Below are 13,490 nucleotides of genomic sequence, written 5' to 3' on the forward strand. Positions count from 1 at the left end.
TAAGGCGTTTCTTCCGCCCTCCTTACATCTAGGTCCTGTCAACCTTCCGTTTCCAGACGTCGCTAAATTCTTGGGTCTTATGCTTGACAGAAAACCGTGCTGGTCCTCCCATGTTTCCTATCTTTCGGCTCTCTGTCTGCGATCCCTCAATACCCGCCGTGTCCTGAATGGTACCTCCTGGGGAGCGGACCGAGTGGTCCTTCTCCGCCTCTATCGCGCCTTAGTGCGCTCGAAATTGGACTATGGAAGCATAGTTTACTCCTCTGCTCGGCCGTCTGTTCTTCGGCGTCTCGACTCTATCCACCACCGTGGACTATGTTTAGCGTCTGGAGCCTTTTACACCAGCCCTGTGGAAAGCCTTTATGCTGAGACTGCTGAACCTCCGCTGTCCAATCGGCGAGCAGTCCTTCTGAGTCGTTATGCTAGCCATCTGTCTTCCATGCCTGCTAATCCAGCCCATGACATTTTTTTCGACGCCTCCTTTGATGTAGGATACGCAGGCCGCCCCTCCTCCCTACTACCACCGGGAGTCCGCTTCCGTAAACTGCTCCATTCTCTTTCCTTCCGCTTTCCTAAAACCTTCTTGACAACTTGGGGTACAGCACCGCCTTGGCTCTGTCCCCGGATCTGCCTGCTCCGTGACCTTTGTCGATTTCCCAAGGAAGGTACCCCTTCACTTGTTTATCGTCGGGCATTTGCTGCTCTATGTGCACAAATGACAGAAGCCACATATATTTACACCGACGGCTCTAGAACATCGTTAGGTATACGGAGTGCCTATATTGTTGGCGACACCCCAAATCACTTTCGGCTTCCCGACCAGTGTTCGGTTTATACTGCGGAGCTTTACGCTGTTCTCCAGGCTGTCCACTACATCCGCCGCCATCAGCGGATACAGTACGTTATCTGTTCAGATTCTCTCAGCTCTCTCCTCAGTCTCCAAGCTCTTTACCCTGTCCACCCTCTGGTCCACAGGATTCAGGACTGTCTGCGCTTGCTCCACCTGGGGGGCGTCTCGGTGGCGTTCCTCTGGCTCCCAGGACACGTTGGTATCTGTGGAAATGAGGCGGCCGATATTGCAGCCAAGGCTGCAGTCTCTCTTCTTCGGCCAGCTATTCAATCGATTCCCTTCGCCGATCTACGGAGCGTTTTATGTCGTCGTGTTCTTCATTTATGGCACGCACATTGGTCGACACTTCCCCATAATAAATTGCGGGACGTGAAAGCTCTTCCTTGTGCTTGGACCTCTTCCTCCCGAACGCGTCGTCGGGAGGAGATAATTTTGACTAGACTCCGGATAGGAACTGTCTTTTTAGCCATCGACATCTTTTAAGCGGCGATCCTCCCCCACTCTGTCCCCACTGCTTTCAGCTGTGGACGGTAAGACACCTTTTAATTGAGTGCCCCTATTTTAACCCGTTACGCTCCCGTCTACAGCTATCGCCTGATATATCGTCGATTTTAGCAGATGACACGCGCTCAGCCGATCGCGTTCTCGAGTTTATTAGTGCCAGTGAAATGACGTCAGTCATTTGAAGCTTTTTTTGGGGACAACCAACCCCTTTCTGTAGTGGATTTTTAAGCCTTCCTTCTGCTTTTAGTTTCTCCAATTTTATGACTTTCGTTCCCATTGCTGCTGGTTTCCACTTACGGTTTTTTACTGTTTCCTAAGTAACGGACCGGGCGCTAATGACCATAGCAGTTTTGCGCCCTAAAACCAAAAAAAAAAAAAATGCTCTTTGAGAGTTGCTTTCCATTAGAACGTTCTAAACGGGGTGCTAGCAGTAAAAGGCAGCCTGGGTGTCCGACTAGTGGGACAAGGATATAATGTAGAGCAAAGCGGGAATTATATCAAAATGTTAGAAGTACTCACAAAAAATCAAATGGCTCCGAACACTATGGGACTTAACTTCTGAGGTCATCAGTCCCCTAGAATTCAGAACTACTTAAACCTAACTAACCTAAGGACATCACACACATCCATGCCCGAGGCAGGATTCGAGCCTGCGACCGTAATGGTCGCGCGCTTCCAGACAGTAGCGCCTAGAACCGCTCGGCCACCCCGGCCAGCGAAGTAGTCACAATCAAACAACAGTAGCCCATTAGAAACAGTATTTAAGGTGCTTAAAAATGTTATTAGGACGGCAAAGAGTATGTGGTACGTAAATAGAACAGCTAATTCAATGATAAAATCAAAACCATATGGTCACTTGTGAAGGATGTGTCGGGTCAGCAACTAAAGGTCGACAAAATAAAGTCAGTTCGTATTAAAAATATAGCTATTACTGATAACTCAGATATATGTACAGAATTTAACAATCATTTTCTGAGCATAGCTTAGTTTCTGCAGGGAATCATAAAAATATCTTGGAAAATGCCTTTCCGGGATTGATATCTGAAATACTCCTCTGTGATACTGACAAGGAGGAAATTGAGTCAATAATTAAATCACTGATGACTCAGGACTCCAGTGAATATGATGGAGTGCCTAGCAGAATATTGAAGTACTGATCTACACATGTTAGTCCTGTACTTAGCCATATTCGTAATTTTTCATTTAGGAAGGGTCAGTTTCTTGAACGATTAAAGTACTCAGTAGTAAATCCGCTTAATAAAAACGGAGAAAGGGGGAGTGTAGACAATTGTAGACCTATTTCTGTGACATCAGTGTTTGCCAAAGTTATTGAAAAGCCTTTGTTTGTAAGGATAATTGATCATTTCATTTCGCATAATTTGCTATCAATTGTACAGTTCGGCTTTAGAGGTCGTTTGACAAGTGAAAATGCTATATCCTCTTTTCTCTGTGTGGTACAGGATGGGCTAAACAAAAGGTTTCGAACGCTTGGTATATTTTTTGATTTAACTAAGGCAGATGACGAAGAAATTGATGAAATGTATATTGAGATAAAAAAAATTATTCAGGCAGTGAAGGTAGACGAAAATTTAATAGTCATGTGTGACTGGAATTCGAGAGTAGGAAAAGGGAGAGAAGGAAACATAGTAGGTGAATATGGATTGGGGCTAAGAAATGAAAGAGCAAGCCGCCTCGTAGAATTTTGTGCAGAGCATAACTTAATCATAGCTAACACTTGGTTCAAGAATCATGAAAGAAGGTTGTATACATGGAATAACCCTGGAGATACTAAAAGGTATCAGATTATATAATGGTAAGACAGAGACTTAGGAACCAGATTTTAAATTGTAAGACATTTCCAGGGGCAGATGTGGACTCTGACCACAATCTATTGGTTATGAACTGTAGATTAAAACTGAAGAAACTGCCAAAAGGCGGGAATTGAAGGAGATGGGGCCTGGATAAACTGAAAGAACCAGAGGTTGTAGAGAGTTTCAGGGAGAGCATAAGGGAACAATTGACAGGAATGGGGGAAAGAAATACAGTAGAAGAAGAATGGGTAGCTTTGAGGAATGAAGTGGTGAAGGCAGCAGAAGAGCAAGTAGGTAAAAAGACGAGGGCTAGTAGAAACCCTTGGGTAGCAGAAGAAATATTGAATTTAAGTGATGAAAGGAGAAAATATAAAAATGCAGTAAATGAAGCAGGCAAAAAGGAATACAAACGTCTCAAAAATGATATCGACAGGAAGTGTAAAATGGCTAAGCTGGGATTGCTAGAGGACAAATGTAAGGATGTAGAGGCTTATCTCACTAGGGGTAAGACAGAAACTGCCTACAGGAAAATTAAAGAGACCTTTGGAGAAAGGAGACCCACTTGCATCAATATCAAGAGCTCAGATGGAAACCCAGTTCTAAGCAAAGAAGGGAAAGCAGGAAGGTGGAAGGAGTACATAGAGGGTCTATACAGGGGCGATGTACTTGAGGAAAATATTATGGAAATGGAAGAGGATGTAGATGAAGATTAAATGGGGGATATGATACTGCGTGAAGAGTTTGACAGAGCACTGAAAGACCTGAGTCGAAACAAGGCCTCAGGAGTAGACAACATTCCATTAGAACTACTGACAGCCTTGGGAGAGCCAGTCCTGACAAAACTCTGCCATCTGGTGAGCAAGATGTATGAGACAGGCGAAATACCCTCAGACTTCAAGAAGAATATAATAATTCAAATTCCAAAGAAAGCAGTTGTTCACAGATGTGAAAATTACCGAACTATCAGTTTAATAAGTCACAGCTGCAAAATACTAACGCGAATTATTTACAGACGAATGAAAAACTGGTAGAAGCTGACCTTGGGGAAGATCAGTTTGGATTCCGTAGAAATGTTGGAACACGTGAGGCAATACTGACCCTTCGACTTATCTTAGAAGAAAGATTAAGGAAAGGCCAACCTACGTTTCTAGCATTTGTAGACTTAGAGAAAGCTTTTAACAATGTTGACTGGAATACTCCCTTTGAAATTCTGAAGGTGGCAGGGGTAAAATACAGGGAGCGAAAGGCTATTTACAATTTGTACAGAAACCAGATGGCAGTTATAAGAGTCGAGGGGTATGAAAACGAAGCAGTGGTTGGGAGGGGAGTGAGACAGGGTTGTAGCCTATCCCCGATGTTATTCAATCTGTATATTGAGCAAGCAATAAAGGAAACGAAAGAAAAATTCGAAGTAGGTATTAAAATCCATGGAGAAGAAATAAAAACTTTGAGGTTCGCCGATGACATTGTAATTCTGTCAGAGACAGCAAAGGACTTGAAGAGCAGTTGAACAGAATGGAAAGTGTCTTGAAAGGAGGGTATAAGATGAACATCAACAAAAGCAAAACGAGGATAATGGAATGTAGTCGAATTAAGTCGGGTGATGATGAGGGAATTAGATTAGGAAATGAGACATTAAAGTAGTAAAGGAGTTTTGCTATTTTGGGAGGCAAATAACTGATGATGGTCGAAGTAGAGAGGATATAACATGTAGACTGGCAATGGTAAGGAAAGCGTTTCTGAAGAAGAAAAATTTGTTAACATCGAGTATAGATTTAAATGTCAGGAATTCGTTTCTGAAAGTATTTGTATGGAGTGTAGCCATCTACAGAAGTGAAACGTGGACGATAAATAGTTTAGACAAGAAGAGAATAGAAGCTTTAAAATGTGGTGCTACTGAAGAATGCTGAAGATTAGATGGGTAGAGCACGTAACTAATGAGGAGGTATTGAATAGAACTGGGGAGAAGAGGATCTTGTGGCACAACTTGACTAGAAGAAGGGATCGGTTGGCAGGACATGTTCTGAGACATCGAGGGATCACCAATTTAGTATTGGAGGGCAACGTGGAGGGTAAAAATCATAGAGGGAGACCAAGAGATGAATACAGTAGGCAGATTCAGAAGGATGTAGGCTGCAGTAGGTACTGGGAGATGAAGAAGCTTGCAGAGGATAGAGTAGCATGGAGAGCTGCATCAAACCAGTCTCAGGACTGAAGACCACAACAGCAACAAGGCATTTGAGTGTGTTGTTCACAAAATATTGCTTCAGAAGTTGGACCATTATGGAAAATGAAGAGTAGCTCACAACTGGTTCACGTCTTTCTTTAGCAACAGACAGCAAAAGGTCATTATTCACAGTGTTGAGAATGGCTGTGTTGTGAGGTCTGGCTGGGGTACGGTCAAGTGTAGGGTGGCCCAGTAATCAGTGTTGGGGGCCACTCCTGTTCCTTATTTATAAAAATGATATGCCCTCTGGTATTACGAGTAACTCTAAAATATTTCTGTTTGGTGATGAAGCTAGGTTGGTAGTAAAGGATGTAGTGTGCAACATTGGCTCGGTGTCAAATAGCGCAGCTCATGACCTGAATTCATGGCTTGTAGAAAATAAACTAACGCTAAATCACAGTTAGACTCAGTTTTTATAGTTTCTAACACACAATTCAACAAAACCTGATGTTTGAATTTCACACAATGAGCATGTGATTAGTGAAACTGAACAGATCAAATTTATAGGTGTTCAGGTAGACAGTAAACGGTCATGGATAGCCCACGTTCAGGATCTTGTTCAAAGACTTAATGCTGCCAGTGTTACTATTCGAATGGTATCTGAAGTGAGCGATCGTTCGACACGAAAATTAGTCTACTTTGATTATTTTCATTCGGTTTTATATTTTGCGGTAGCTCCTTCCATTCTAAAAGAATATTTTTGACTCAGAAACGGGAGGTTCGGGCAATAAGTGGTGTAAGTTCACGAATCTCTTGTCGACCACTGTTCACGAGTCTGGGTATTTTGACATTGGCCTATCAGTATATACATTCTTTACTATCGTTTCATATTGTCAATATTAGCGTATTCCCAAGGGTAAGCAGCTTTCCCTCAGTTAATACTCGGCAGAAATCAAACCTGCATTTGGACTGGACTTCCTTAACTCTCCGGCAGAAAGGTGTGCAGAATACTGCTGCATCCATTTTCAGTAAGCTACCACTCGAATTGAAAAATCGTAGCAGTAATCCACGCGCTTTCAATTCGAAACTGAAGAGTTTCCTCATGGGTCACTTCTTCTATTCTGTAGAGGAGTTCCTTGAAAAATTATAAACTGATTCCTGTGTTATATTGTTGACTGCGTTTATATAACCTCAACACTGCGTGAAATAACCGCAAACATTAATTTAGGACGTACTACGGACGTATGCGTTAGGGCCATGAGGCGAGATTTGGCATTAATAGACTCTATCTAACAGCAGACGACTGATGCGAGTGCCTTTGCTATCAGCACATCTCATCACTTTCAGCGCCTCTCCAGTGCCCGTGACCATATCGATTCGATCCTAGACGACTGAAAAACCATGGCCTGATCAGTTGAGTCCCGATTTCGGTTGGTAAGAGATGATAGCAGTGTTCGAGAGTCGCGCAAACCTCACGAAGCCCTGGACTCACGTTGTCATCAAGGTATTGTGCAAGCTGGTGGTGGCTCTATAATGATGTGGGATGTGTTCACTTGGATCGGACTGGGTCTTCTGGTACAAGTGAACCGATCATTGGCGGGAAATGACAATGATTGGCTACCTGAAGACCATTTGAAGCCATTCATGGACTTTATGTTCGGAAACAAAGTTGGGATTGTGGATGACAATGCGCCATTTCACCGGGCCACAGTTGTTGGCGACTGGTTTGAAGAACTTTCTGGACAATTCCAGCGATTGGTTTGGCCCCACAGATCGCCCGACATGAATCCCATCGAATATTTATGGGACATAATCGAGAGATCAGAAATCCTGCACACTTTTCGCGATTATGGAGGACTGTAGAGACAGTATGGCTGAATATGTCCACAGAGTGCTTACAACGACATCTTGAGTCCATGCCAGGTCGAGTAGCTGCACTACGGCAGGCAAACGGAAGTCCGTCACGATATCACGAGGTATTGTAACGATTCATGTTGAATGTTACTGAAGTTTCTTCTGCCTGGTCCATTGATGAATGAATGCGAAATTTTCATGCTTCACAAAATTTATTCACATTAATTGACATCCGAACTGCACACTCGTCATGTAAACAAAACACGGACAGACTTCACTGATCTCTTTGACTTCGAAAAGTAACTTCAAAACTGACTCCTCACAGCACTGATGCATCGATATAACTTCCAAACTAAAGCATTATTAATTTTGTACCATTTTAATGTTACAATTAAAATTTACAAAACATAAGGACACTGATGTTACAGCCGAATAAGGGAGAAAATACAATATTCAATGACAATCTTTTATAGTACACTGCTGGCCATTAATATTGCTACACCACGAAGATGACGTAATACAGACGCGAAATTTAACCGACAGGAAGAAGATGCTGTGAAATGCAAATGATTAGCTCTTCAGAGCATTCACACAAGGTTGGTGCCGGTGGCAACACCTACAACGGGCTGACATGAGGAAAGTTTCCAACAGATTTCTCATACACAAACAGCAGTTGACCGGTGTTGCCTGGTGAAACGTTGTCGTGATGCTTCGTGTAAGGAGGAGACATGCGTACCAACACGTTTCCGACTTTGATAAAGGTCGGATTGTAGCCTATCGCGAATGCGGTTTATCGTATTGCGACATTGCTGCTCGCGTTGGTCGAGATCCAATGACTTGTTAGCAGAATATGGGTGGGTTCAGGAAGGTAATACGGAACGCCGTGCTGGATCCCAACGCCCTCGTATCACTCGCTGTCGAGATGGCAGCCATCTTATCCGCACGGCTGCAACGGATCGTGCAGCCACGTCTCGATCCCTGAGTCAACAGATGGGGACGTTTGCAAGACGACAACCATCTGCACGAACAGTTCGACGACGTTTGCAGCAGTATGGACTATCAGCTCGGAGACAATGGCTGCGGTTACCCTTGACGCTGCATAACAGACAGGAGCGCCTGCGATGGTGTACGCAACGACGAACCTGAGTGCACGAAAGGCAAAACGTCATTTTTTTTGGATGAATCGAGGTTCTGTTCACAGCATCATGAGCCGGCCGCGGTGACCGAGCGGTTCTAGGCGCTTCAGTCCGGAACCGCACGACTGCTAGGGTCGCAGGTTCGAATCCTGCCTCGGGCATGGATGTGTGTGATGTCCTTAGGTTAGTTAGGTTTAAGTAGTTCTAAGTTCTAGGGGACTGATGACCTCAGATGTTAAGTCCCATAGTGCTCAGAGCCACAGCATCATGATGGTCGCATCCGTGTTTGGTGACATTGCGGCGAACGTCCATTGGAAGCGTGTATTCGTCATCGACATACTGGCGTATGTCCCGGCGTGATGGTATGGGGTCCCATTGGTTACACGTCTCGGTCACTTCTTGTTCGCGTTGACAGCATTTTGAACAGTGCGCGTAGCATTTCAGATGTGTTACGACCCGTGGCGCTACCCTTCATTCGATCTCTGCGAAACCCTACATTTCAGCAGGATAATGCACGACCGCATGTTGCAGGTCCAGTACGGGCCTTTGTGGACACAGAAAATGTTCGACTGCTGCTCTGGCCAGCACATTTTCCAGATCTCTCACCAATTGAAAACGTCTAGTGAATGTTGGCCGAGCAACTGGCTCGTCACAATACGCCAGCCACTACTCTTGATGAACTGTTGTATCGTGTTGAAGCTGCATGGGCAGCTGTACCTGTACACGCCATCGAAACTCTGTTTGACTCAATACCCAGGCGTATCAAGGCCGTTATTACGGCCAGAGGTGGTTGTTCTGGGTACTGATTTCTCAGGATCTGTTCACCTAAATTGCGTGAATATGTAATCACATGTCAGTTCTAGTATAATATATTTGTCCAATGAATACCCGTTTATCATCTGCATTTCTTCTTGGTGTAGCAATTTTAATGGCCAGTAGTGTAATATGTTTAGTTTTCCATAAGAAAATAATTCTTAACGTTAATTACAATTATGTCTTTCGCATTATTTTAGTTACGTAATTAATTACAGTTTGGATTTGGTTACTAATATTCAATGGTAGTACAGAGCTGGTGCTTTATCCGATTACATACATGAAATGCACAAATAAGACCTCAAATTCTGGAAATTGGAAAACTGTGAGATGTAAACAATTGGAGAGTTCATTACAAATGTAATTACAAAGAATATTAATTACAGAGCAAGACATAAAAATAAATAACAAATGAAAATACACCACTCGGTAAAAACTTTTAAGCTGTTTCTCAAGATAGTAAGGTCTTCTGTTACTGTATTTCTAAATTACAGTTTTGTTAATTAGAAACATTGATTTTTTATGCTAACATTTCTGCAGTCTCTAGTTATTTATTGCTAAGGACGTATTACTTCAATTTCTTAATTAGTTATTTAATTTAGTATATGTTCATAATTTTATCAATGACAACAATCTAACGATAATTATGACAACGCACGACTTTCCAGAACATTCCATATGCTTTCACAATGTATATCAAGTTTTTTATCAAATAGGACAGAATATACATCCGGATAATTATCGGACAAGTCAGTGCTTCCTAAGTCCTTGTATGTGTGTATAAGGACTTAGGAAGCACTGACTTGTCCGATAATTATCCGGATGTATATTAAAAAAAAGTATCAGAGATTCCATTTGAATGTTGGGGAAGGCTGTATCGTTATAGTATCCCATGACTCTTGTCAGTGTATACACAGTGAGGGTAGACCCATCAAAATACTATAAAGGCGTGGTCCTTACTTCATAGGAAAATTAGATTTATGTGCATACTGACACTGAGTAACGATAGGGGTGAACCCGGATATGTCCACAGCAGGACAAGTGATTTAAGCATGGCACTAGACCGATTACGAACGAAAAACGTTTCATGGTTCACACGCACATAATAACGTAGTGGGCTCGAGAGAGCTCCTGCAGTGACTTCCTGCCACTGGACACCTCCAGATGATCACGTACTTGCTCATTACCTCATGAAATTGCCTAAACACATGATGGAGCTGATCTCCAACACCATACTGCTTCTTATGCTTTCCATTTATTATTATTATGATCATGATTGTTATTATTCTTACAACAGTAAACACAGCAAATGATCTCACTATGTTGGATTTCGTTTTTTATCACTAGTCAGGCACTTCCCAGGCGTCTAGGACTGCGGAATGTATCGGTTGATAAGTCGTGAAGATCCCAGTAAAATGGCTTTTTGTAGTCGTCAGGTGGATATTTTATCAATTTTAATGCTTCTCAAGGGCCCACTAAGATCTTTGGCATTCCTTCCAGTATGCTGAGAACCTCTAAAACTGATTTACAACAGAGCCACTGTAGTTCGATTTTCAATTCTTCGTATCTGGTAAGTTTTACAAGTTGATCCTTGTCGATTCTGCTGTCGACTGGGATATCAATGTAAATGATTCACACATTTTTTCTCCATAATTGTGGTGTCCGGTATATTGTGTTTTAGCATTTGATTTGTTTGAAGCCCAAGGACCCGGTCGATGAGGCCGAGCAGTTCTAGGCGCTTCAGTCTGGAACCGCGCGACCGCTACGGTCGCAGGTTCGAATCCTGCCTCGGGCATGGATGTGTGTGATTTCCTTAGGTTAGTTAGGTTTACGTAGTTCTAAGTTCTAGGGGACTAATGACCTCAGATGTTAAGTCCCATAGTGCTCAGAGCCATTTGAACCATTTGGAGCCCAAGGTCCCACAGTAATTTGGTATCCGATCTATCTACGTAATTTTCAGCATTTTTCTGTGACCTGCTGTCACCCACTGCTCTACTGTTCGGATTCGACCAGTCAGCGGGCCAAATTAAAAAAAAAAGTCGTCAAACCAGGAATCGCTCACCCACACGTGGGCAGCTGAAAATTTTTATTTACATGGCAAGATATAGTCTCAAGAAATAAAGATTCAATTCCATAGGAATATAATATGTTATTAAATCTGCACATTGACCAAGCAGTAAAGGGAACCAAAGAAAAATTTGGAGAAGGAAGTAATTGTGTAAGGGACAGTAAAGGAGGAGCAGCTGAACGGAAAGGAGGATAGAAGACGAACATCAACAACAGCAAAACGAGGATAATGGGTGACAATTAGAATAAATCAGGCGATGCTGAGAGAATTAGATTAGGAGGTGAGAACCTAAAATAAGTAAATGATTTTTGCTGTCTGGGCAGTAAAAAAGCTGATGGCCGTAGTGGAGAGGATATGAAGCGTAGACTGAAAATGGCAAGAAAAGCGTTGCTGTAGAACAGAAATTTGTTAACAACGAGCACAGATGTGTCGGGAAGTCTTTTCTGACAGTATTTGTATGGAGTGTAGCCATGTATAGAAATGAAACATGGACGATAAACAGTGTAGGCAAGAAGAGAATAGAAGCTTTTGAAATGTGTTGCTACAGAAGAATGCTCAATATTAGTAGGCTAGATCACGTCTCTAAATAGGAGATACTGAGTAGAATTGTTAAAAACGAAACTTTTTGGTGTAATGTCAGCAAAAGAAGGGATCGGTTGACAGGACATATTCTGAGACCTCAACGAATCGTCAGTTCAGTATAGGAGAAAGTATGGGGCGTAAAAATTGTAAAGGCAGATCGAGAGATGAATGCAGTAAGCAGGTTCAAATGTATGTGCATTTCGGAAGTTATTCGGAGACGAAGAGGCTTGCGCAGGACAGAGTAACGTGGAGAGCTGTAGCAAAGCAGTATTTCTCGCTGAAGACGATGAGGACGATGTGAATATGATTTTAATTAACTGAAATGCTTGTCTTTTCGACTTAGCCTTGCATCAACGTTGCTGTATGCGACCCGAAACGTGGTAAGGCTGGCTTTCGTCAAAATTTTGCTGTCGAATCTTCGTTTCTTGAGAATATGTTCCAACGTCAACAAACATTTTCGGCCATGAAGCAAGGTTCGTGACTTTTTTTGGTTACTGGGAATCCTGGTTTGAAGACTGCATTTTGGAGTTTGGGTTGCTGACTGGTGGAACGGTAAAGTCGAGCATTTCACTCAAAATGTGTATCAGCTTTGATCACTGTATGTATTAATATCAAACTGCCTTACGCATTTCGGCCTTGCGCCATTCTCAAAGGCTGTACGAGAGAAACACGTGAAAGAGTATCAGCGGGAAGCATTACTATGAAAACGGAAGGGGCAAGCACTCAGTGAATAAACATTGATAAAATACACGAAATGGACGTCGTAAACAGCCGAAGAGGTAGAACTCGTCACAATATCTATAAGACATTCTTAGGTGTAGAGTTTTTGGGGAATCCATTTCGTGTATTTTATCAATGTTTTTTCACCGAGTGCTTGCCCCTTCCGTTTTTACGATGCACTTTTATGCAATTATAGCAATGCTTTTTTCGCTGATACGCTCTCACGCATTTCTCTCGCACACCCTTTGTGAATGGCGCAAGGCCGAAATGCGTAAGGCAGCATACTATTAACACGTAGAGTGACAAAGACTAATACCAGATTTTGAGTGAATTAAAAATGGCCACTGCATCTCACAAAGCATTTACGCCTTCTGCGGCCGAACATCACGCGACTTAGATTTATCAGTTCTGGGCAATGAACTCAGCAGTGTGCGTATGTTAATGCTCTGACATCGTCCATATTTGGACTCTGAATGCTATGTTTCAGCGATGCGTGTTTGAAACCTCTTAAATGTTTTACCCTTTCGACGTCTCAGAGGTGTCCAAAGAAGCATCACCATTCGTCGAATGCTCCATTCCTTATTGTAGCTTCAAAGGCTGATTTATGAAACTGTAACGTATCCCCTCTGTGATTCTATTCTTCCTTAATTTCTCGCCGTTATCGTTGTTTGATTGCAGAATGCTCTTTGACCCAGAAAAATTGTACCCTTTATTGCTGTTCAGTGCACTGATGAATTGTTGTTCATCAAACAGGCAATAGCTCGTTTTAAAATTCCAGGACCGTAGGGCACTCCGTTAATCCGCTATAATTCAGATATCAGTTATCTGCATCCTACAACCATTTGAATCTGCTTACTAAAATCAAACCTTAGTCTCCCTCTCTGCTTTTACCACCCACACTTCAGTCCGGTAACAAACTGATGAATTTTTGATGGCTCAGGATTTGTTGTGTCAACCGATTCCTTCATTTAGTCGAGTTGTGGCA

General features: G+C 42.6%; 1 protein-coding gene across 1 annotated transcript in view; it reads left to right on the plus strand.

Annotated features, from left to right (window-relative positions):
- LOC124789113 (treacle protein-like) overlaps positions 1-13,490 on the plus strand; it is a 60,752-nt gene that overhangs the window by 33,388 nt on the left and 13,874 nt on the right. The gene's annotated exons all lie outside the window — the stretch shown is intronic.

Source organism: Schistocerca piceifrons, chromosome 3 (genome assembly GCF_021461385.2).
Source record: "Schistocerca piceifrons isolate TAMUIC-IGC-003096 chromosome 3, iqSchPice1.1, whole genome shotgun sequence".
Classification (NCBI taxonomy): domain Eukaryota; kingdom Metazoa; phylum Arthropoda; class Insecta; order Orthoptera; family Acrididae; genus Schistocerca; species Schistocerca piceifrons.